Below are 25,382 nucleotides of genomic sequence, written 5' to 3'. Positions count from 1 at the left end.
GTGGGCTCTCCCCATACGTTCACAATTGCAAGATATGACTCAGGATGCTACAACAGGGTTTATCTACTGTAGGGTAAGTAAAGTATCAGGCTTTTCTGCCCTCCCACCATCAGGATAGATGATGGATGCTTGCAGTCCTGAATGCATGCCTGATGGCGGGCACCCGGAGTAGGGTGTGGGCATGTGTAGGTGGGTGCACCTGGGCTGAGACTGGGCTCATAAGGGTGGCGTCACAGGGATTCTAGCCGAGCGAGATGGAGCGAAAGGAACAGCAGAACCAGAAGGGGAGAGAGCAGAGCAAAAGAGAAGCAGAGACCACGAAAGAACACATGAGAGGCCAGAAATTGTGAAGACTTGCTGGGGGCTGGGAGGCTTGGAGGCACCCCTGCCTGCCATGTACCTGGTAAATCTCAATAAAAGCCTGCAAAAAGCTGCCAAGTGCTCCAGGACTCCTCCTTTACCCCATCTGCTTGGGTCATAGAGATCCTGCACTGGGCCTTCCTGCCACTACATCTACAAAGGAGTGATTGAAAAAAATGAAAACATTCCTAAGACCACAATGACTAGCTGTACTACCCGCAGACAATGTCCATAATGTCCAGTAGTCCAAACCAAAAGCTGCTTATGAAAGAGCAGTGTCCCTATGATGAGAGCCAGGAACGGTGGCCCATTGGTAAGAAGTGAACCGGAATCCAACTAACCTGTGACAGCTGGAGTAGTCACAGGCTCTGTTGAGGCAACACCACAACATTTCTGCAGAAGCCTTTTGTAGGGTAAGGTAAAAGGTATCAGGCTTTTCTGCCCTCCCGCCATCAGGATAGATGATGGATCCCTGCGGTCCTGAATGCGTGCCTGATGGCGGGCACCTGGAGTAGGGTGTGGGCATAGGTAGATGGGATTCGACTGGGTTTTTAAGGGTGGTGTCACAGGGACGCCAGCAGAAGCCAAAAGAGAAGCTGAGAAAGAAGCAGAGCCATGAGAAGAGCAGAGAGAAGGCCGAAGAGCCCAGATAGAGTGAAGACCTACTGGGGGCTGGGAGGCCTGCCAGCCTCCTGGCCCCCCAGCATCCCTGCCTGCTGTGTACCGGGAAAATCCTAATAAAAGCCTGCAAAAAGCCACTGAGGACTCTGACTCTTCCTTTACCCGGCCTGCTGGATCAGAAAACCTGCACTGTGTCCGGTCCTGCCACTACACCTTTCCCAAGCAAAGTCATGCCTTCCCAGCCCACTCAAGCCTTTCCAGGCAGCCTCTGCTTATATCACCCTCTAGTCCCCGCCTTTCAAACCTGATTGGGTCATTTTCCAAACCAGCTGTTTGCAAGACTTAATTGGAGGAGGTGCAAGCTTGAACCTAGTTGGTGTCAGTGAGAGTTCAGACATCATCCATTTTCAAATCCAGCTTGCGGTTTCTAGTGCCAGCAAGACCAGGGCAGGTTCACTATCGATTTGGGCAAATAAAGGAGAGTCCCAGAGACCTCAGTGGATTTTTCAGGCTTTAATGCCTGAAAACCAGGCACACAGGCACACCAGGCAGGGAGGCTGGCATGCAAGGAGGCAGGCACTTGCCAGGCAGGGGGAGCTCTGAAGCAAGCAGGCAACCAAGTCTCCCAGCCCCCCACGAATCTCTATGCTCTTTTTCTGGGCTGTCTCTGGCGTTCTCTCTCACATGTCGTGGTCTCGCCTCTTCTGTAGCCAAACCGCTGGTCCTCTCACTGTGCTGCTGCCGCTGCTTTTCACCCCACCTCGAGGCTCAAGTGTGTATTTACGCATACCCACACCCATGCTCCAGTCTCCACAGTCGGGCACGCGTGCCCTGTACCCACGTTCCCAAGTGCCTTCTGCATTAACATGATCAAGGCCACAGCTGATAGCCACAGAGGCTAGTGGCATAAAATGTCTGATTAATTCATTTACCCAACAGGGTTCAAAACCTAAGGGCCTCCCTGGTAGTGCAAGAGGTTAAGCACAGCGCTGTGAAGCTGATCTTTAAAAAAAAACAAACCAACAAAACCTAAGCCCCGGTAATACATTGAATCTGCCCTGCACTGTCTCACGCTGGAGCTGGGCATGTATATTCTGGTACCTGAATGGTGCTGGACTGGTTCAATCCTGACCTGTATGTCTCCAAAACTGCCATGTTTTCGTGCTTTTCTTTTTTCTTCTAAAAGTCAGCCATCAAACCCAGTTGCCATGGCATAGCCCAGGCTGATGCCGCTCAGCGGGAGGCCTCAGGACCTTCAAAGAACGAAGAGTCACGAGGGCTACACTTACATACTCTTGTCATAATATACTATCAAAGGGATCTTCTCTTAGCTCATCTTTACGTTCCTCCTGAATTACAACATAGTTCCTTTCTTCCTCTTTCTTACTAGTACTTGCTCTGCTGACTCAAAAGCCTACAAAAACAATAACTCTGATATTCCAACAGCTCTTTTTTTTAAAAAAAATTATTTATTTATGCATACAAGAGCTGGGGAACAGGCCAGACGTGTGGGGGGTGAGAGGATTCACTAGATACAGAGTGGGGAGCAGAACAGGCAGATTGACCGAAGTACACTGCTGAGGGGAGCATCGGGTGAGGAAGGAGAGGTCTGCTGTGCCATGTGTGAATCTCCCTGGCAGGCCGGGGATAGAACTCCTGCTGCAGAGGCTGCGGGCCGCTTCACAGTGTGGTGCTTAACCCCTTGCGCCACCAGGGAGGCCCCAACAGCTCTTTATGGTTAATTAAGTAATGTGAGAAAGAAACAAAGCAAGGACAAGAGAGAGAAGCTTATGTGTTATAGAGCATAACACTACAACAGTGTTTCTCAAACTTAAAATATAGCTTGGAAAACTTATTGTAGGGTAAAGAAAATATCAGGCTTTTCTGCCCTTCCGCCATCAGGATAGATGATGGATCCTTGTCCTGAATGCATGCCTGATGGCGGGCACCTGGAATAGGGTGTGGGCATAGGTAGATGGGATTCAGCTGAGCTAAGACTGTGCTTTTAAGGGCGGCATCACGGGGATGCCAGCAGCAGCAGTAGCAGCAGCAGCAGAAGCTGAAAGAGAAGCCGAGAAGCAGCAGAACGAACGCTAGAGAGCCCAGATAGAGTGAAGACTTGCTGGGGGCTGGGAAGCCTGCCAGCCTCCCGGCCCCCCAGCCAGCACCCCTGCCTGCCATATGCCTGGTGAACCCCAAATAAAAAACCTGCAAAACTACTGAGGACTCTGACTCCTCCTTTACCCGGTCTGCATGGGATCAGAAAACCTGCACTGTGGCCAGTTCCGGCCCCTACACTTATAAAAACAAATTACTGGACCCAATCCCAAAATTCCTGACCCAATAAATCTTGCAAGGTCCTGAAAATGTGCATCTCTAACAAGATTCCAGGTGATGCCAATGATGAAAGAATCACTGCACTAAAACATTCCTAATAATAAAGTTGCCTGTGGGACTTCCTTCTAATCCTTTTTCCTTCTCTCTCTCTTTTTTTTTTAATTTTTTATTTATGCATACAAGAACTGGGGTACAGGCCAGAGGTGCGGGGGGTCAGAGTATTCACCAGAGACAGAATGGGGAACAGAACAGGCAGATTGACTGAAACACACTGCTGAGGGGAGCAGCAGGCAAGACAGGAGTGGTCTGCTGTGCCATGTGGGTCACCTCCTTGGTTGGCCCGGGATTGAGCTCATGCTAAAGTGGCTGGCCATAGCTTGATAGAGCTGTCTTTAACCCCTGCACCACCAGGGAGGCCCACTGTATGTCTATTTTCATCTCCTTCTTCATGCTTCATTCTTTGATTATTTCCTTCAGTAGTTTCTTGGTTCCTTTGTTTCTCTCCTCACCTTCTGGGATTCCTGTAACTCTTATTTTTCCTTTCCTCATGGTGTCATATGGTTCTTGATGTGTTTCTTCATTCTTTTCCCTCTGTACTTCTCTTTTCTTTCTTTTTTGGTTCTTTTTATATCTGTATCTTCGAGAGTACCGTTTTGTGCTTCCATTTGATCAATTCTGTTTTTGTTACTTTGCCCAGAGTTCTTTAGCTCCTCCATTAATCTTTTAATATCCTGTTTCCTTCATTTCCTCTTTTTAAAGGCTCTATTTCATTCTTCAGTTCATTAATTATATTTCTCATATCATTCTTTTCCTTTTCATCTTCTTTATGTTTTTTAATCATGGCGATTCTAAATTCGCTGTCAGGTAGAGCTCTTCCATGTCATTGCTGTTAACTTCTCGGGGCTGATTTTCTTTTTGTGATATGAGGTCTTGCTTTCCTAAGCACGACCTGTTGTTTGTTTTCAAATCTGTTCTATGTGCTGGGCCACTGTGCCACTGGTACTGGCCGGCATCTCTTCGGGGTGCTCCCGCTGGGACGGCAGGTACTGGTGGCCAGACCGAGTCTGGTGCTGTCATACCAGACTTCCCAAAGACTGTAATGTTGTGGATGGGTTGATGGGCGCTATCCCAGAAGATCACCAAGTCTCTGTATGCTGCTGGTTTCTTCCCGTACATGTGCGTCTTACAATTCCGGGCATGGTCTTTGCATGCGGTAGGGGTTCACGCAGACTCTAACACTGCGTGTGGGCCAAAAGGCACTCTCCCAAGCAGTTGCTGCTCTCCCTGGGGCTGGTCCCTTCCTGTGCCTTCTTGCTTTACTTGCTGTTCGGATGGGGTGTACAGGTACATGGGGGTCACCGGATTCCCACAGCCATGTGGTGGCCAGAGGCACTGTCCTGGATCTCACTGCTCACCTTTGTTTGCTGGGGCCTCCCTCTGCCTTTACTTAGTTCCAGAAGGAGTGCTGGGGGGTGATGGTCACTGGACTTCAATAGTCTTGTGAGGAGGCACACTGATTTCCTGATGCTAGCTGCTCACCTTTGTTAGCAGATCCCTCTACAGATTTTTTTTTAATTCCTCCCTTCCTGCTTCCCTGCAGGCTGGCAGTCTGAAAGCCTTCTGGCTCTTCCTTTGCTTTTTTTTTTTTTTAATGACTTATTTATTTATGCATACAAGAACTGGGGTACAGGCCAGAGGTGTGGGGGTGGTGAGAACAGGAAGATTGAAATACACAGCTGAGGGGAGCAGCAGGCGGGGCAGGACAGGTCTGCTGTGCTTTGTGTGTAGTTCCCTGGCTGGTCAGGGATTGAACTCACTGCAGAGGCTGAAGATAGCTTCACAGTGTGGTGCTTAACCCCTTGCGCCACCAGGGAGGCCCTACAAACAGATTTTTAAGCACTATAGAAGATGCAAAGCATTAGGAAAACCTACTGCACAGAACAGGTTTATTATTTAGCATGAGGTCTGAGATACACACATGCAAAAGAAAATAAGTCAGCTTGATGAAGCATTCCAAATTGTATGTAAGATGCTGCACAATGCAAATAACAGAAAATATCAGGTGGGATAAAGGTCATAAAAACTCTTTGTTGCACTTTTTCCTTAATTGATAGCATTCAGTCCAAATTTTTTTGAAAAAGTAAGTTTTCATCAGCTTGATGTTATTTGGAAACTGGATCTGTTCTTTTATAAGAAAAAAAAGAGGGCAGAAGAGATCCATCAATTCGGCAGGGGAAAGAAAAACTATACTTCATCTTTAGGCATCCCCTACTTTTCCAGAATATGATTAATAACTTCTACCGTAGAGTAGTCTGTTTTGTCTTGCATTGTTTTACCAAATGATGGAGTAAGATTATAAAGCATTGCATCTGAGGATGCAAAACTGTGACAGGTTAGATTATACACTGAGGTTATTGGGATAGAATGTGATTGCTCAGGGAACCCTTTCCAGGAAAAGAAAACTGATGATCTTTTATATTTCTTGTAGGAAACAGCAATTTTGAACACATAAGTCTTAGCCAACACAAGTCAAACACAGGGTCCCATTACAAAAAAAAAAGCTTCTGATCTAGTTCTTTTGGGGTCTTTAAGAAGGAAGATTCATCTCTGACCTCAGCACAAAATTCCACTTTGAAGGTCTGTGAAAAATGATTCTACAAGATACTGTTGACTTTTCACAGTTGAAAAAGTCACATAGCTGATTCAACCAGCTATTTAATAATTAAAGCTGACTTATTAGTCACTATATGGTTATGTCCAATGGCATAATTCCTTTTCTGACAATGACAGTCTGCATTTATTTAAAATCAGAGATATAGAATCTGCTGTCTTTGTTATTACATCATAATTTTTTCTTTGCTCCATCTTTATCCAGAGCCAGATTTAGAGAGAAGTTTAACTGTGAGCCCAAACACTATTTTTGAATTGCCACAAGTTACATGTAACTTTTCCCCATGTTTTTATAAATTCAAAGCTGAAGCTTAGATCAAATAAAAATGACTTGCTCTGTTATCAAACATCCAACTAGCCAAGTAGACACAGTATTAATGTAAAAACTTTTCATGTAGAATAGTATTTTCTAATGTTCTGTGTAGGTTCCCTAATATCTGTATCCAATTAATTACTTGTTATGTATGTCTTTATGGCAGCCTGGCTTCCTGTTTTCCACTACCTCTTCTGCTCCCACAACATCCTACAATACTTTAAACCTGTAGTTCATGAATCATAACTAAATTCAATATCCTTTCTTTTTTTTTTTTCCTCTGGAAACAGGTCTCATACTCCAAGAGCATGAAGTCTAACATGCCTAAAAATCTCAAATAGAATTCTTCTTCATTTTCAAGCTTTATGATCATAATCCATCTACCATTATGGCAGGTACCTGGCACTTTGACAAAAAAATCGTACTATCAAATGCGAATAAGAGAAATGACGTGATATCTGCTTCCTTTGGTGGAAGGTTGAAAGGAAGTAGTTATGATTGAAATGAATAAGAGGATTGTATTCATTTTAATAAGAATGATTAAAAACAAGTACTTTGACTAAAATTTGGAGATGTATGTCTCTTAGTAGAAAGAGCTGCCCCACTCAGTCAGTAACCTGTAATCATTATTAATCTACAGTAATGTGTTTCTTCTGTCACAGACTCATATAGGCATGAAAATTAATCAAAAAGGAAAGAAATTAGTACCAACAAACAAGCAAACCAAATTCAGCGATCAGCAAATATCAATGAAGTGAACAAAACATTTCTTGGAAATTGAGTACAATTACAACTGCTTACTTTCCTCATACTAATCCCTTCTTGAATTGCACATATCAACAGCTGCCTGGAAGACCTGAATCCTGAACTTGCTTTGGATATGGACCTGTCTTTGAATTTTAGCCTCTTTTTAGTACCTGCTTCAGACTAACAAACAGAACTTCTTTTACAACAACTACATACCCACACTTACTTTACTAGCCTCAATAATTACCAGTTTACCAATAGAAATATGTTATGCCCATTCCAAACTACTCATACATAATAATACTAAACATAGAACAAACTAGCCAAGGGAAGAAACAGAGATAAGGACATTTCAGACAAGGGGATAGCATGAGTAGCAGCATGAAGTACAAAATATTATGTTATATGTGGAGAACTGCTATCATCATTGGACAAGGAAGTGCAAGTTGACGTCCATGAAAGGAACAGGTATTGTTATTGTTTTTAGTCATGTGCCTCATATCAAAAGGGCAGGTTACATGCATGTTTCAAGGCAATAATGAGTCAGTGAGTTCATTCAGCATATGAGTAACACAAGTGACTAATATATAAGTCAAATGAATAGTCTTTATCCATACTTAATTAATTAATTAATTTATTTATACATACAAGCACTGGGTACACTCAGAAGTGCGGGAGGGTGAGATAATTCACAAGAGCCAGAGCCGGGAGCAGAACAGATAGACTGACAAAATACACTGCTGAGGGGAGCAGCGGGCAGGGCAGGAGAGGTCTATTGCGCCATGTGGGACCCTCGATGGCGGCAGGGATTCCAACCGGTGCTGCAGAGGCTGTGAGCAGCTTTGCAGCCCAGCGCTCAACCGCTGCACCACCAGGGGAGGTGCATACCTAATTTATTTTTGTCAATACACTTTTATAATGTCCCAGTTTCAACATATTATAGCAAATGTGTTATTAAATGTATGTGTTCAAATTTGTATAATTAATCACATTCATTTATTTTTTTATTAATTGACCCAAACTTTCTAATTTGGTATCTCTAAGAGTATAAACTGGAAACTATATCAGAAAACTTACTTGATGCTTATTAATATATAGATTCCTGGAACCACGGTCAGAGCTGCTGAATCAGGGTTGAGCTCAAGAATCTGTATTTTGGCCTCCCTGGTGGCGCAAGGGGTTAAGCACCACACTATGAAGCAATCCGTAGCCTCTGCAGCACAAGTTCTATCCCCTGCCAGCCAGGGAGAAACCACATGGCAAAGTGGACCTGTCCTGTTTTGCCTGCTGCTCCCCTCAGCAGTGTATTTCAGTCAGTCTGCCTGTTCTGTTCCTCACTCTGTCTCTGGTGAATCCTCTCACCCCCCACATCTCTGGCCTGTACCCCAGCTCTTATATGCATAAATAAATAAATCTTTAAAAAAAAATCTGAATTTTGACAAACATTTCCAACTCATTCTTTTGCACAATGAAATCTACCATGTCATCAGCATAGCATGATACCTATCTGTAGAGAGCTCGACAAGAATAACTGTTGACTGAAGTTTACTGTATACTGACTTGTGTCCGTTGGGTGTTGGTGGTTGCCAAGGCATATTCTTCAGATCCCTGCTACTTAGAGATGATCTAAGAAAAAGATATCTGTGATCAAATACATTTGTGATACCACCAAATTATATTTTTACCTTAGAGAGTCCCAGTGAATATTAACACATTAGAGGTTCTGAGAATGACTACATTAAAGGAAAAAATTGTTTAAAACAGAATTATTCAAACTTATTTGCTTTGTTCTCATAAACCTATTAACATACTATAGAATAAATATATTATATAGAGAATAATGTATGAATGTTTCACTTTTAAGTCGTGTTGGCATTTATCATATTATTGAATTATTTTCCCATTTCTAGTTTATTGATAATTTTTAAAATTTAGGGATATACTGGGATACATGTAAAAGTCAGGGATATAGCTGATTGTGGTGAAAGGTAAATCCATTGATGAAATGTGAAAATGAACAAAAATATGTTTAGATGGGGATTGGGAATGAGTCAAAGGGGTAGAGGGGGTCAATTGTATGGTGCTGAATGAAAACTGGATATTTGGTAGTGATCATGGTACAATATATACAGATGTTGAAATACAATGCCTTATATTTGAAACTATTAAATGTTATAAACCAATGTCACTTCAATAAAACTTTATTTAAAAAATGAGATTCTATGTGTTTCTTTCAATAAATTCAATTTAATGATATGCTATTATTTATGATCTAAATTCTTTATAAAAATAAATCAAGCAATAAAACTTACCTGACAATTTGTAATAAAACAGTAAAATAAAACACACTTCCTGATGGAATATCTTTTTCAAAAATATTTGATTACTGAGAAATAATTTGGAGACACTAGGAGATCCAATGTGACTTTTAAAGCAATATTTAGCAATTATAGTTTAGATTTTGTTTTCAGAGATTTTCTTCCTAATGAGGCATCTCCCTTCATGGAACACATACTATACACTATCACCTGGCAGTGGAGTCACTGCAGTGTGGATTTATTTGTGATATTCTCAGTATATCCTTGTCAGATTGCTGAGCAAATCCTTGAGCTCGAGACACTTGGAAACACAGTAAGAACATCTGTATCTGTGTGCTGAAATTTTATCCACACAGCCTTCTTTCCAAGTATTTGCAAATTACTGTCAAGAGAAAAACCTTCACCTTTATGGATATAATGTCTCCAGAAGGTATAGTTTACTCTATTTCTGTATCAACTTGACCTCACTGATATACCCTTAACCTGTTTCTCCATCATAACTTCCTTATTATCTTGGGAATCTCTAACTTCCCCATTGAGTTTTAAATAAAATCAAGACCATTTAGAAAAGTACAGCATGGCATAATTTCAACTCTAGGAATGAGTATGATACAAGCAGTAATAATGTAAGGTAGAAATCATTTGCTTTAAAGACTATCAAATATTAGAATGCCCCAATGTGAAATCAACTTAGTACAGAATTAACAATCAAGGCTGTTTGCCATTCCCCTTAGCAGCTATTATTACAATTGTTTGGAACCTTAGAATGGGAAAGGTTTCAGCAGCTATGAACTACAGTGGTTCATCTGAAATACATTTATGCTTAAGGAAAGTGCAACAAAACATCTGCAAAGGAAAGAAAGCACTCAGGGGTTAGAAGGGCAAGTTAGTAAAGCTTCCCGGAATTATCTCAGGGCCTGTTAGGGAAGGTTCAAAAAGAGGTTTCCTCAACAGATGCCTGAGATGGAACTAGAGCTGCCGAGATTTAAGGGAAACATACAAAGGGGGTATAAGGGCCCAAGGGATTTGCATCATTTAGGCTCAGCGTGAGGAAATGTAAATAGCCACTAATCCCCCAAACGGAAGAACATATGAAAAAAGAATGAGTGAGTCTTACATGTTTAACTCTTTGTGCATATACAAGATATAGTCCTTAATATGCAAAGTACTCATATAGTGATTCCAAAAGAGTTTCTTCCCAGGCCTCCCCAGTGGCTCAAGAGGTTAAGCACAACACTGTGAAACTATGCACAACCTCTGCAAATCGGCCAGGGAGCTACCCACACGGCATAGCAGACCTCTCCTGTCTTGGCCACTGCTCCCCTCAGCAGTGTATTTCAGTCAGTCTGCCTGTTCTGCTCCCCACTCTGTCTCTGGTGAATCCTCTCAACCCCCGCAACTCTGGCCTGTACCCCTATTCTTTTTTTTTTAATTTTTTTTTAATTTTATTTTTATATTCCCCATACAATTGCAACCCCCCCATTCTGACCCCAATCCCTCCCCTCCCGCCCCCCACCCCCAAAAAGTGTCTCTGGTTCATAGTTTTTTGTTGATTTTGATATTCACTTTCTTATAGTATTCATTTTCCTGGTCCCTTATTTAAGTTTTCTAGATTCCTGCTATGAGTGAGACCATCGGGTATTTTTCTTTTTCTTTCTGGCTTATTTCGCTGAGCATGATCCCTTCCAGTGCCATCCATGTTGCTGCAAATTGCATGTGTTTATCTTTTTTGAATGCTGAGTAATATTCCATGGTGTATATGTACCACATCTTCTTGATCCAGTCATCTATTTTTGGGCATTTGGGCTGTACCCCTATTCTTATATGCATAAGTAAATCTTTTTTTAAAGATTTATTTATTTATTTATACATACAAGAACTGCGGTACAGGCTAGAGTTGTGGGGGTGAGAGGATTCGCCAGAGACAGAGTGGGGAACAGAACAGCAGATCGACTGAAATACACTGCTGAGGGGAGCAGCGGGCTAGTCAGGATAGTTCTGCTGGGCCATGTGGGTAGCTCCCTGGCCAGGGATCAAACTGGTGTTGCAGTGGCTGCGGACAGCTTCATAAATTGCATCTTAACCCCTTGCTCCACCAGGGAGGCCCGCATAAGTAAATCTTAAAAAAAAAAAAAAAAAAAAAAAAAAACACAAGAGTTTCTTCTCAGCAGCTACTTTAGATAAGATAAAATTGAATTTCAACATGTACTAATAAATTACATTTGGCAGGAGCCAGGCCATCAGCCATAGCAGCCAATGACAGGGACTGGACCCCATAGGCTGTGTGTCTCTTGAAGCAATTAGCCAGAGAGACACAGGACTTAGAGGTGGTATGGTGAATAAGAATGGGATTGATTATGCTTTGGACGACAGCTACCAGTGCACATTTCAACGGGGTCAATGCAGGAGATCCATTCTACATCACTCAGAGGTAGGGAAACAGAGGAAACTGTGGGCTATAGACTGCAGTAGTGGAGCAGGGCTGTCCACTTAGCCAGGGCATCTGGGGAGGGAGAGCTAAGGTTTAGAGGCACATACTCTTAAAGGAGGGGAAAGACTTGTGGAGGAGCTGGGGTGCTCCACATATCCACCCAGCTGAGTCCCCAGGAGACATAATAGCAGAGGAGACATTTCTATATGAACCACCCCCCTTCTCACCACTTGGGACTGGTGACTACCTTGCCAGAGACACTGAGAGCATAGGGACTGTTAAGTCTCTTATCCCAATTCACAGAAGGGAGGATATTGGGTATGCCCCAAACAGGAGTCAGACCTAACCTAACTCATTCATATTAACATCTATATCCCTATAAGCCCCTCCCCCATCCTGCTGACTAGTTACCAAATAGATACCAATACATACAGAAGCCAGCAAAGATCAAAATAATGCAAATCTAATAAAATCACAGTACCACCTGCAGGTAAAGTAAAATAGTTTAACCCCTTAAGTAATGGCTAAAGCTATTCAAAATGATAAAATAGGGGGAATCAAATTGTATAATGGGTGACAAAATGATGAAGTATTGTTCAGCTATTTAAAAAGATGAACTCTTGCCATTTGTGACAACATGGAATGAACTGAGGGGGGTGATGCTAAGAGAAATAAGGCAAATATGTCTAAGTGGGAAAAGACAAATATGGATGTTTTCACTCATGTGAAATATAGAGAAACAAAACAAAGGAACAGGCAAAGCTAAGCTAAAACAAAACTTGGAAATATGACTATACAGCTCAGGATACTAGAGGGCAAGGATGAGTGTGCAAACAAAAGGGGGATGGCACACAGTGGTATATAGTTAAAAAAATATGGGTGCTCTGGTGATGGGTGTGCTCTGGTGTGGTGATGAACATCTCAGATGCAATGTGTGTTAGCCTATCCCCTGAATCATATATAGTGTTGTCAATCGGGTATCTCAATAAGAAAATGTAAAATCCGGGCCTCCCCGGTGGAGGAGCGGGTGAGCACTGGGTCGTGAAGTTGCCTGTGGCCTCTGCAGCGCCGGTTCAATCCCCGGCCACTGGCGAGGGTCCCACATGGCGCGCAGACCTCTCCTGCCCCCTGCTGCTCCCCTCAGCAGTGTATTTCCTCAGCCTGCCTGCTCTGCTCTCCACTCTGGCTCTAGTGAATTCTCTCACCCTCCTGCGCTTCTGACTGTACCCAGTGCTTGTATAAATAAATAAATAAATCTTTTAAAAAAAAAAGAGAAAATGTAAAATTCACAAAAATTACAATCTTAATCAGAAATATTCAAAATTGCATTTGAATTAACCCATTTGCCAAAGAATACATCATGAATAATTGGAAATAATTAATACTCTTGAAGCTTAATAAGCATTTGAGTCAAGTTCATGATAAATTCAGGAAAGTGTTTTCTGGAATTTAAGAAGATATCAACTATTATCAATGGGTTATCTTTGCCTCAATTTACACTGGCAAAGAAATTTATCCACTCTCATTCCTCTTTCTTATAATCCTAAATCATTCATAAGTCAAATATATGTTAAATGGAAATTAACAGATTTGTGTTAAAACTTTTCACAAAAAATTAAATTTATATAGATTCTTTTTCATCATTACATGTTTGGTAGTAACTTTAGATATACTGTATAAATAATGTATAGTATCGTCAATGCATTTATTCTCTGAGGAGTTATAAATCTATGAATGCACCAGATAGCTGCCACTGTCTTCTAATGCATTAACACAATCGACAACTGCTATGCATTTTAAAGATTGTTTTGTTATAAAAAAAAAAGGAACTGTATATATTAGAATGCTTGCTACTCTCTCCCGCAGCCGCCCAAGATGCCGAAAAGGCCAAGGGGAAGAAGGTGGCCCCCTCCACTGCCATTGTGAAGAAGCAGGAGGCCAAGAAGGCAGTAAATCCCCTGCTGGAGAAAAGGTCCAAGAATTTCAGCATTGAAAAGGACATCAAGGCAAAAGGGGCCTCACCCACTTTGACAAATGGCCCTGTTATGTTAAGCTGCAGCTGCCAAGGGCAATTCTCTATGAGCAGCTGAAAGTGACTCCCGCCATGAACCAGTTCACACAGGCCTTGGACCCCAAGCGGCTACTCAACTCTTTAAGCTGGTCCACAAATACAGATCAGAGCACAAGCACAGAAGCAGCAGAGATTGTTGGCCCCAGGTTGAGAAGAAAGCTGCAGGCACAGGGGATGTCCCCACTAAGAGGGCTTCTGTCCTTCCAGCAGGGGTTAATACTGTCACTGCCCTGGTGCAGGAAAAGAAGCCTCAGCTGGTGATGGTCGCACACGACATGGACCCCATCAGCCAGTCGTCTTCCTGCCTGTCCTGTGTGGAAGATGGGACATCCTTCCTGCATAATCAAGGGGAAGGCCAGGCTGGGGCTTCTGACCCACAGGAAGACTTGCCCCAATATCACCTTCACACAGGTTAACTCAGAAGACAAAGCCCTGGCTGAGCTGGCAGAAGCTGTCAGGACCAATGACAATGACAGATACGTCAAGATCTGTCGTTGCTGCGGAGGCAGCAGCTTCCTGGGTCCAAAACCTGTGGCTCACACAGCCAAACTGGAAGAAGGACTGGGCTAAGTGTATGCTAGTGCATCTTCTGTACATAAAAATATTAAGTGTCCTCTTTCAAAAAAGAAAAAAAAATGCTTGCTTAAGGCCCCATTCCTTGAAGTCAATGAAAGAGAAATAATTTTAAATTCCAACCTGGTCATATTACTTTCTACAACTTAATGTTAGATAAATTTGAACTACTACTAAATAAATAAGTTGAGCAATACTCTTTTTTTTTCTATTATATAGGATTTATTTTTTTTTAATTTTTTTTAAAAAATAAATTTTATTTTTATATTCCCCCATACAATTGCAAACGCCCCATTCTGCCCCCAATCCCTCCCCTCCCGCCCCCCACCCCCCAAAAAGTGTCTCTGGTTCATAGTTTTTTGTTGATTTTGATTTTCACTTTCTTATATTCATTTTCCTGGTCCCTTATTTAAGTTTTCTAGATTCCTGCTATGAGTGAGACCATCCGGTATTTTTCTTTTTCTTTTTGGCTTATTTCGCTGGCATGATCCCTTCCAACGCCATCCATGTTGCTGCAAATTGCATGTGTTTATCTTTTTTGAATGCTGAGTAATATTCCATGGTGTATATGTACCACATCTTCTTGATCCAGTCATCTATTTTTGGGCATTTGGGCTGTTTCCAAAGCTTAGCTATTGTAAACAGTGCTGCTATAAACATAGGGGTGCTGGTGCTCTTTGGAATTGATGTTTCTGTGTCCTTTGGGTAAATACTCTTAATAGACTAGTGATAATATGTTAACATTAGAATATTTACCCAAGAAGTGAAAATCTTTGCATTATACAATTGTATTGTGTGTTTATAGAGAACTTGTCTTAAGGGTTTTCATCCTGTATCTATGTAATAGTTTTCCTTAATATTAGGACCTCCCTACACCAAATTCCTCCATAAACTGGTCAATCTATCATCAACTTAATTTCTCATAGTTGATGTTATCTCTGCACCTTAAGGCATGAGGACCCTAATACTGCAAACATTTTTACAGTCCCTCCTCAAGCAACCTCCACTCTCTGCCTACATCAGCTCAATTTTCAAGTACCTTACCAATACCTCTGACGACGTCCAGTCTTTACCTAACTTTCCACAACCTCAAATTGCTCCAACTGGGTCTCATATTCCTTGAAGAGAAGGACTAACACAATCCCTTTGATCTTCTATAATGTCTACTTTTTGGGCGTTTCTTTGTATTCATAACATTGTACAATGCATTATCAGTATAGAAGTGTCTTTGCATAGTTGTCAGCTGTGAGTAAAGGTTCCTTATACAAATAAGTACATGCAATAATGGATTGTGTTCAGTCACACTCTTGGATTTGGGTATCCCCTTGGTTCTAGAATTCTTGTGGAAGGATAAACTTTCCGTAACATAGTCTTATCAACAATGTTCTAGTGCAAACAGAAATTTGCAACTATCACCACCAAATTATCAGATTTAACTTCAATAAATATAAGCATGTCAAATGTGTTGGAGACACCTTGGCCAAATAATAAACTCTGAACAACAGAGTAGTTGAAGGAATAGATGGGGCACTGGGGTGAGTCAGGAATCAGGATGCTCTCATTGGTTTGAAGTGTGATACTGGGCAGGTTACTTTGTGATTTTAGACTTGTTTCCTTGTTTCTCACATATTGACCCTCTATATTTTTGCATCTCAAAGTGTGGTCTGTGGACAGGCAGCATGGCATCATCTAGGCGCTTGTTAGAAATATAAAATCTCAGACCCCCTCCCTAGGCCTCTAGGATTAGTCTACAGTTTCAAAGCATTTCCCAGCTGATCTATATATATATATATATATATATATATATATATATATACTGAACTTTGAGAAGTGTTGCCATGGATTACGTGAATTTTGAGGACAGAGAGAACTGTATTCACCATTTTATCTGCTAGCATCTATTATTGAGTATAGCACACAGTAGGCATTTAAGCATTTATCCAAAGTATTAATGAAAATGCACAAAGAAAGCCCTAAAATTGACCTTTGGTCCTTTCCAAGTTTAATATTCCATAATTTAGAACAAGCATAAATTGTTTGATTTTGATATAGGCAAATGAAACTTAAGACTAAATCCTGCCTGGATATTAATGTCTTTGACCTAATTTTCCATTTGCTAAATGTTTAGAGCACAGCATTCTCGATTAAATTAGATGATATATACTGGATACTAAAGTGTGTGTTTTCCTTCTATAATCAATATTTGTATGCACTCCCTGAGATACTGGGTCTTGGCATTAAAAATGTTCTGTACATTTTTAGAAGTAGAAAAAATATTCTTGGCCAGCTGTTTTTATGGCTCCTGTCTACTAGCTGGCTTTAAATAATAACAACAGAAAGAGAACGTATACCATTATTTACACATAACGTCAAACCTTCTGCACTGAATTTCTTGCCCCTCTTCCATTATTTGTCATTTGCTTCAGGAAGTTTAAATAATCTCATACCCACTCCTGAGTTTCTGACTGTCCCAACTAACTTGACTTTCACTTTTCTGTAAATATAAATCTCATAAACTGGTAACTTCTCTAACAAGACTGAGTTATTATAGTAACATTCTAAGTAAAAACAAAAAAGCCCCACAGAATGTTCATTAATATCTCGTCTGATTCTGCCATTGCATTTGAAAATCAAAGTTTTATTACCCAATTACCAATAATGCTGAACAGAAGTATGCATATCTGAGAATGTTTTGAGTCAGATTTGCAAGCATTCAAAATACATAAAGACTTTCAATTATTTCTGCAAAATTTGAATAAATTATCTACATTAATTCCTAGATATATTTATTAAATAAATTGATTTCTTATAAAAGTGGATGTAAATGTGCTACTTGCATAATTTCTATGACTAATCAGGATATCTTTCTGAAATCCTCCAAAACATCCTTATCTCTTGACTTTTTGAACACTATGTCCTCTCATCATTTCTGATTGAGTGGACTATCTTTGTGGATCTGTGGGCACATTTGTGTCATGTGTCATGAGCCATGATGGTTGAAGAAGCAGAATGATGGAAACTGGAAAAAAAAAAAAAAAACAAGAAAGAAAAGATAAAGCCCCAATCTGTTTTGTACCAAAACACTGTTCTTACTTCAGAGCATCAGACTAAAAGTCAGACTATGACAAGGAGATGATATTTCTATAGGATAAGGCATTATGTTGTTGTCTCTTGTGTCTGCCAATGAGATGAAATTATGGGATTATCTACCATGTTCTCTAATACTGTTCTAAGTTGTCTTAACATTTGAAATACAAGGACTAAAACTGTTTCTCTTTAATGCTGCTGTAAGCACTCCCATTACTCACCTTTCTAAAAGAAAGATGAACAATCGATAGTTGATATCAGTTGGCTAATGAATAGACCATGGATAAAAATTACGATGTATATTTATTACTACTAATATATTAGCAGACTCCTTGCTAGTATGTATAATGGTTTATAATTTAAATCTTTGCTAAAGAAAAGATATGATCTAGGTGTTACAAATGCGTTGAAACCTGTCTAGGATGTAAACCATCCAATTCCACACAAAGCATTGTTTCCACATTTTGAATGTTCATTTAATCATGAATTCCCCACATTCGATACTTGAAATGTTTGAGATATAAAACCAAGAATTTAAAAAATAAAACCAGCAGCTCCCAAAGCCCAATCATTCACCCAAGAAACATTATTAGGCACCCTCAGTTTTTCAAGTAAAGTTTTCCTGTACTTAATTTTATGTGGTAGTTTAGAATTCTGGCATCCTCTCTCCCAGAAGTAAAACTGCAAAACTCACCGGTAGTTTAAGGTCTTAAAATATTGTCTGGCATGCTCGAAAATCTAATTCACCCTGTTTAAATATAATCCCGACAAGAGATTGTATTTGTTTTCAAGACCTGCTTTGAAAAAAATGTACCATTAATTGAGTGGTTTAAAACCACAGAATCTTATTCTGTAACAGCTCTGGAGTACAGAGGTGTCTAAAATCAAGGAGTTGGCAGTCATGTTCCCACTACAGCCTCTGTGGTTGGATCCTTCCCTGCTTCTTCCAACCTCTGGTACCCCAGGCTTTCCTTGATTTGTGGCCACATAATTTCAGTCTTTGCCTCTGTCTCCACATGGCCATTTTCCATGTCTGCTTGTGCCCAGAATTTCCTCTTCTTATAAGGATACCAGTCATACTTTATTTAGGGTCCACCATCATCCATTACGATTTTATCTTAACTTGATTACATCTAAAAAGACCCTACTTCCAAATAAGGTCACATTCACAGGGATTATGTTTCCACATATCTTTTGGGGGAGTGGGCCAAAATTCAATCTACAGCACTGTTCAGAGTGATGTTTGATGCCCCTTGGGCTCTATCTTTTCTTTTCTTTTTCTTTTTTTTAAAAAAAGATTTATGTATTTATGCATACAAGAGGCATGGGGAGTGGGAGAGAGAGGATTCAGCAGAGACAGAGTGGGGAACAGAACAGGCAGATTGACGGAAGTACACTGCTGAGGGGAGCAGAGGGCGAGTTAGGAGAGGTCTGCTATGCCATGTGGGTTGCCCCCTGGTCAGCCGGGGGAATAGCACTCATGCTTCAGTGGCTGCGGACAGCTTCATAGGTTGTATCTTAACCCCTTGCGCCACCTGAAGGCCCCTCTATCTTTTCTTAACTCTTTTATTCGAATGCTGAACAAGAACTCCAAATACATTCTGCATTATTTATATGACATATAATACCACTGACTAAATAGGGCATACAGTAAATGCAAGCACAGAGATTCAATTTACTTACTATTTTAATAATTTTAAAATGTCTTCCAGATCCTACACTGGATAAATACACATCTCAAAACTGGAATCAAGTACAGTTACTAAAGATCAAAAACTACAGATGTCACGGGCTCCACGTGGTCAATGCCTTTAAGCAAACTGCTTGTTACAATCTGTACCAACTGATAATTCCAGGTGGTGGACAAATGAAGCCCTAGGGAGGTTACATTGCTTCAATCTAGCCTCAGGGTAGCACATATCACAGAACTCAACTTTTTTGGGTTTGTATTAATTTATCCCACATGTTATACTGGGTGATTCTTTTCCTCCTCTCTTTTTTTTTAAACTGAGTTGTAATTGACCTATAACATATTAATAAGTAGTTATTCATATATATTGCAAAATGATTACTACAATTGGTCTAGTTCTAGGTGATTCTTAATTGTTTCCCTTCTCCTTAAATTTGTCCTGAGGAAAAATTGTGTATAATGTCTTCTGTTTTTTGGTGACACGCTAATATTTATATGGATGTTGATGGTGTATGAAATCACTGGCCCTATTGAGGAATGATAACCTGTCACATTGGCAGGATTATTGGCAAGTGTCTTAAGGATGGTGAAATAGCAAGGATCAACTCTAGCATAGGCTGGTGATGCACTTTTGTAAATGATGGGCCAATTCAAGACTGTCAAAACAATTCTTTTCTTGAAATATATTCAGAATATTTTGCTGTTAGACCTGATTTACTTACATACGAAACAAAATAAGCAGATGGCAATGACATTTACTTTCCTATAGGAGGAACATTATGTACCAGGTCCCTTGCGTCTAAATCTTGCTTAGTCTCTTAACTCTCAAATTTTGGTTGAAAGCTAACTCAAACTCTGGGATAAATTATAGTCCTACAAAGGAAGAAGACAAGAAGCCCTAGACCAGCTAGTAACTTACCTGTTCAAAGTCAAGCAGCTTTATGGGTGTAGCCATGCTAACCTGAACTCAGGTTGTGTGTTGGATTCTGGTAGGTGGCCTACTTGGTCGTCTCTCTGAATACCTATGTCTCGGCCTAGGTTTTGATACCATTCCTCCAAGTCTAGAATTATGGCTGATCCCTGATTTGGGGGAGAACCTCAGCTTCACCCTAGATCCTAGTTCGTACTGATGGCTTACTGATACCTACTGAAGGTCTGCTGGAGGCTAACTAGCTGTTGTTCATATTTGTATTGTCTAACAGAATTTAGTGGCAGATCCTTGATCTCATCTTATACTCTCACATCCCATATCCCTGTCTTGCCTTTTGAGTAATCATTCAGCTAGGAATTCTAGTCAAGCTTGGCCTTACCCTTTCTAAACTCCAGTTGGGATAATAGTTTGCTAAATTGGTAACTGTAAATAAGCATTCAAAATATAAGTACCCTACAGAAATAATAAGTATGGTCATATATTAACTTGCCTAGCTAGTGACTGGGATACTTCTAGCATTGTCTACTCTTACTCATAGTGCATATTTTGAAGGATTGAGACTTTTATTTCCACCTAGGTCATCCAGGTGCTCCTTAATTTCCTTTTTTAATATTTTTATGTTTTTCTATCAACAAATATAGGATCAATCTTGTGTTTATCTGTTCATTAGAATTCTTCGTTTCAAAAGTAGTTCAAGCTTAAATCATCATGGCATGTCTGATTTTATACAGGGTTTCATACTGATGCTGGAAATGTTTTTTATTTGATTATTACACTCAGATCCATGAGCTGATGGAGGATTTGCTGAATAGAAAATCCCGTTACAGATTGAATTGTGCCCACCCCCCATGTTTCATATGTTGAAGTCCCAATCACCAGTACCTCAGAAAGTGACTGTATTTGGAAATAGGTCCTGTGAAGTAGTATTTAAGATTAATGAGGTCATTGGGGGGGACCCTAAATCAATAGAACTGGTGTCCACACAAAAAGAGGAAGAGATGCTATTAAGTGCGCCCTGAGAAAAGACCATGTGAGCACACAGTGAGAAAACAGATATCATCTGCAAGCCAAGGAGGGGAAGGCCTCAGGAGAAACCAGCCCTGTGGACATCTTGATCTTGGGACTTCTAGCTTCCACAACTGTAAGAAAGTAAACTTCTATCGTTTAACCACTGAGACTGTGGTGTTTTATTACAGCAGTCCTAGCAAACTAACATATATTCTTTTTTTTTTTTTTTTTAAAGATTTATTTATTTATTTATTTATTTATTTATTTATTTATTTATTTATACAAGCACTGGGTACAGTCAGAAGCACGGGAGGGTGAGAGAATTCACCAGAGCCAGAGTGGAGAGCAGAACAGACAGAGTGACAAAGTACACTGCTGAGGGGAGCAGCGGGCAGCAGGAGAGGTCTGCGCGCCATGTGGGATCCTCGCCCGGTGGCCGGGGATCGAACTGGCGCAGCAGAGGCTGCAGGCAGCTTCGCAACCCAGCGCTCAACCGCTGTGCCACCGGGGAGGCCCCTAACATATATTCTTTAATGTCACAACCCTCAGGTCAAGAACAAGGAGAAAAGAAGATGATAACTTTGTTAATAACTTGTTCTTGATAGTTGATGCTTTCCTAGAAAGTATGCTATGAGCCTCTGAAATTTGCATTAAGAAAGATAGAGTGTAACAATTATTTTCTTTTTTTTTTAAAGATTTATTTATTTATATATACAAGCACTGGGTACAGTCAGAAGCGCGGGAGGGTGAGAGAATTCACCAGAGCCAGAACGGGGAACAGAACAGACAGACGGATGAAATACACTGCTGAGGGGAGCAGCAGGCACAGCAGGAGAGGTCTGTGTGCCATGTGGGACCCTTGCCAGTGGCCGGGGATCGAACCGGCGCTGTAGAGGCTGCGGGCAGCTTCACAGCCCAGCGCTCAACTGCTGTGCCACCAGGGGAGGCCCATCACAATTATTTTCAAACAATAGAAGTAGACGAAAGTTTTAGAAAGTGAATGAACAGTCAGAAAAGCTGATTATAACTTAACCAATTTACTTGTCATAGGACAATGTGACCACTGTTTAACTTCTTTGCAACTTTATCTACAAGAAGGGAATAACAAGTCCTTTCTTGATGACCACCAAAATCATGAGGATCTAAAGTGATAGAGAGTGAAAGTATTTTGAGGTTGCAAAGTTCTATACCAATATAAAGATTTAGTAAAAGTCAAATGTTGAAGAATAGCAGTAAGGTAATGCATTGCATACACAACAAAAACTGCAGGGGAGAACAGACCTAATAAGCCTATAGTCTTATGATAATTAGATTGCAAGTACACTAGCTATAAGGAAATGCTTTATACAGTTCTTGAAACTACTGCTTCTTCCTCCCACAGTTAGTTTAATTTCTTTTGGACAGTCTTTTTCATTCCTTTTCTTATTATTATTCTCAATTTTTTCTGTCAGGACAGAGGTGGGTGATGTTCACAGCAATCCGAGAATGTTTACGGATTGTCCAAAAAGCCCTGGCCATGCCAATGTCTATACACACAAACCTCGGATCCTGCTTTTCTAGCTCTGTTGACTGGCAGAAACTCAACTTGCTGGAGACAAAATTGCAGGAAATTTGAAACGGGAAATTTTCACATCTCACTAAAGCTGATGCTTTAGAAGTTATGATAAGGAGGTTGTGAGAGGGGGCATAAAACTTAATTTGTTGCAAGAAATTAAAGGTTTCCATCAACTATTTGACATTGTTATCAGATCATTGGTATGGATAATGGAATTAAGAGTTAGATTTGGGGCCTCCCTGGTGGCGCAGGGGGTTGGGCGCTGCACTATGAGGCGGTCTGTGGACTCTGCAGCGTGAGTTCGATTCCCGGCCAGCTAGGGAGAGGCCCACATGGCGAAGCACACCTCTCTTGTCTTGCCCGCTGCTCCCCTCAGCAGTGTATTTCAGTCAGTCTGCCTGTTCTGTTCCCCTCTCTTTCTCTGGTGAATCCTCTCACTCCTCTGCATCTCTGGCCTGTGCCCCAGCTCTTGTATGCATAAATGAATAAATCTTTTTTAAAAAAAGAGCTAGATTTGATGTCTAACAGACAATTTACACTCACAATGTCCACTTAAGCAATTTAATTTATTCCCCAAACCTGCTCCACCTTCAGTCTTTCTGATCTCAATTACTCGTGTTGACTATATCTTTAAAAGATTTCCCCTTGCCACTGCTAATGGTGTCCTGGGTTACTGCAATAACTGGCCTCCCAGATTCTTTTTTTTTTTTTTGTGGGACCCTCACCCGGGGATCAAACTGGCGCTGCAGAGGCTGCGGGCAGCCTTGCAACGCAGCGCTCAACCACTGCGCCACCAGGGGAGGCCCCTCCCAGATTCTTTTCAGCAGCCAGTTATCCCATTAATAATGTATCTCAGATCATATTATTACCCTGTTTGCTTTAGTGGCTCCTATCTCATTCTGAGTAAGAAGCAATAAACTTACAAATGGCTTACAAGGCTTTATGGGATTATATCTCTGGCCACATCCTCTAAACCTCTATCCCTTCCACACTCCACTCCAGCCACACTGGTAGGTGTAGTCCCCATAGAGTTTCCTTCACCAATGCACCCATGCATCATTATCTCAGTCCCCTGTGCTCCTCCCTCCCTGCCTCTGATCCCTCTCCCGCCTCCTCCCCTGCAGGATGTCTCTGGTTTATAATTGTCCGTTTTTGCTTTGTGGTGTTTTGTACTGTTGTTATTTTTTTACACTGATGTCTTATTTGGTTTCCCCATATTCCTGCTATAAGTGAAACCATCCAATATTTTTCTTTTTCCTTCTGGCAATATTATCCTCAACGGTGAAAAGCTGAAGGCCTTTCCTTTAAGATCTGGAACAAGACAAGGATGTCCACTCTCAGCACTGCTCTTCAATATAATACTGGAAGTCCTAGCCAGAAATAAGACAAGAGAAAGACATACAAGGAATCCAAATAGGGAAAGAAGAAGTCAAACTATCACTATTTGCAGATGATATGATAATATACATAGAGAACCCTAAAAACCCCACATAAGTTCTTTGCCTGAAATTTTCCTTCCCTCATTTCTATATGGTTTAACCCTCATTCCTTTAAGTCTTTTCTTTCATGTCACTACAGTGAGGTAGAAGTTTTCCTCATTGTCTGCGAATAGACAAACTCCTGTTAGCCAAAATAGGATATGGCAAAGGAGAGATTACCACTAAATTACATGGAAAACTTCAGAGCATTTCCATACCCCCAAAATAACCTACCAAATCATACTAAATACCAGGAAACCTAAAATAACACCTGCACACAGTAAAAGAAGGAAGCTATGTTTTTTTTTTAAACCTTTCTGTTCCTTTTATTTTTTTATTTATTTGTTTTTAAATAATAAATTTTATTTTTATATTCCCCATACAATTGCAGCCCCCCCCCATTCTGGGAAGCTATGTTAAATACACAGCGTGGTTCCCAGTGAAGGAGCTTGCAGTGTCACTCTTAATGCTCAGGATGCATGCTTCTTCTGTAATTGTTGCTGCAAAAAAACATTGAACACTAATTTCATTTATTTACCATTGTAGTAAAAGTTAAAACCATTTTCAGATTTCTTTCAGTTAATGAAAACAGGTATCAATGCAGGTCCTTTCTAAAAGCCAAGGGACAATGCAAACTTTTGAAAAGTTGGGAATGGCTGTATATCAACTACCATTTAAAATTACATTCTTGCCTCTGCACTCCAGATCCTTTCACTTCACTTCATATGTTTAGTTTTGAAGCCCTTAGCTTTAAAATATAATAAAATTAATGATGGATTCTGTTTACTCTCTCCCACCACTAAAATGTTATCTCCACAATGGGAAGTTCTTTTTGCTAGGTTTGTACATTCATGTATCCCAAGTACCTACAAGAGAGACTGGCACACAGTTAACACTCAATTAATATCTTTTCAATGACTTTTATAGGAGATTATTATGTGGAATATTGATGAACAGGCCTCGAGTTAAAGAAAATCTATGTGCTTGTACTTAAAACAATATTTCAAGATCATTCAAATCAATTTTAAGTTGTTCAAGCAGGCAAATCCCACTCCCCAATTCCCACCTAGTTTGTTCAAGTTAGCATAGGTATATTCAAAGTGTATTGGTATCTATTATTTACGTCCAACAAGAGTATGTTATGCACAAAGCAAACTCACCAGCAGGAACAAATGTAAAACACCACACAAAA

General features: G+C 40.6%; 1 pseudogene; it reads left to right on the top strand.

Moving 5' to 3' along the window:
* Nucleotides 1-4,515: 4,515 nt before the first annotated feature.
* Nucleotides 4,516-14,438, top strand: LOC119245584 (60S ribosomal protein L7a-like; annotated as a pseudogene).
* Nucleotides 14,439-25,382: the final 10,944 nt, after the last annotated feature.

The sequence above is a fragment of the Talpa occidentalis genome, unplaced genomic scaffold (genome assembly GCF_014898055.3).
Source record: "Talpa occidentalis isolate TD23 unplaced genomic scaffold, MPIMG_talOcc4v2.1 talOcc4.15, whole genome shotgun sequence".
Taxonomy (NCBI): domain Eukaryota; kingdom Metazoa; phylum Chordata; class Mammalia; order Eulipotyphla; family Talpidae; genus Talpa; species Talpa occidentalis.
Note: the sequence above shows the minus strand (reverse complement) of the source record. Positions and strands in the feature narration are given on the sequence as shown.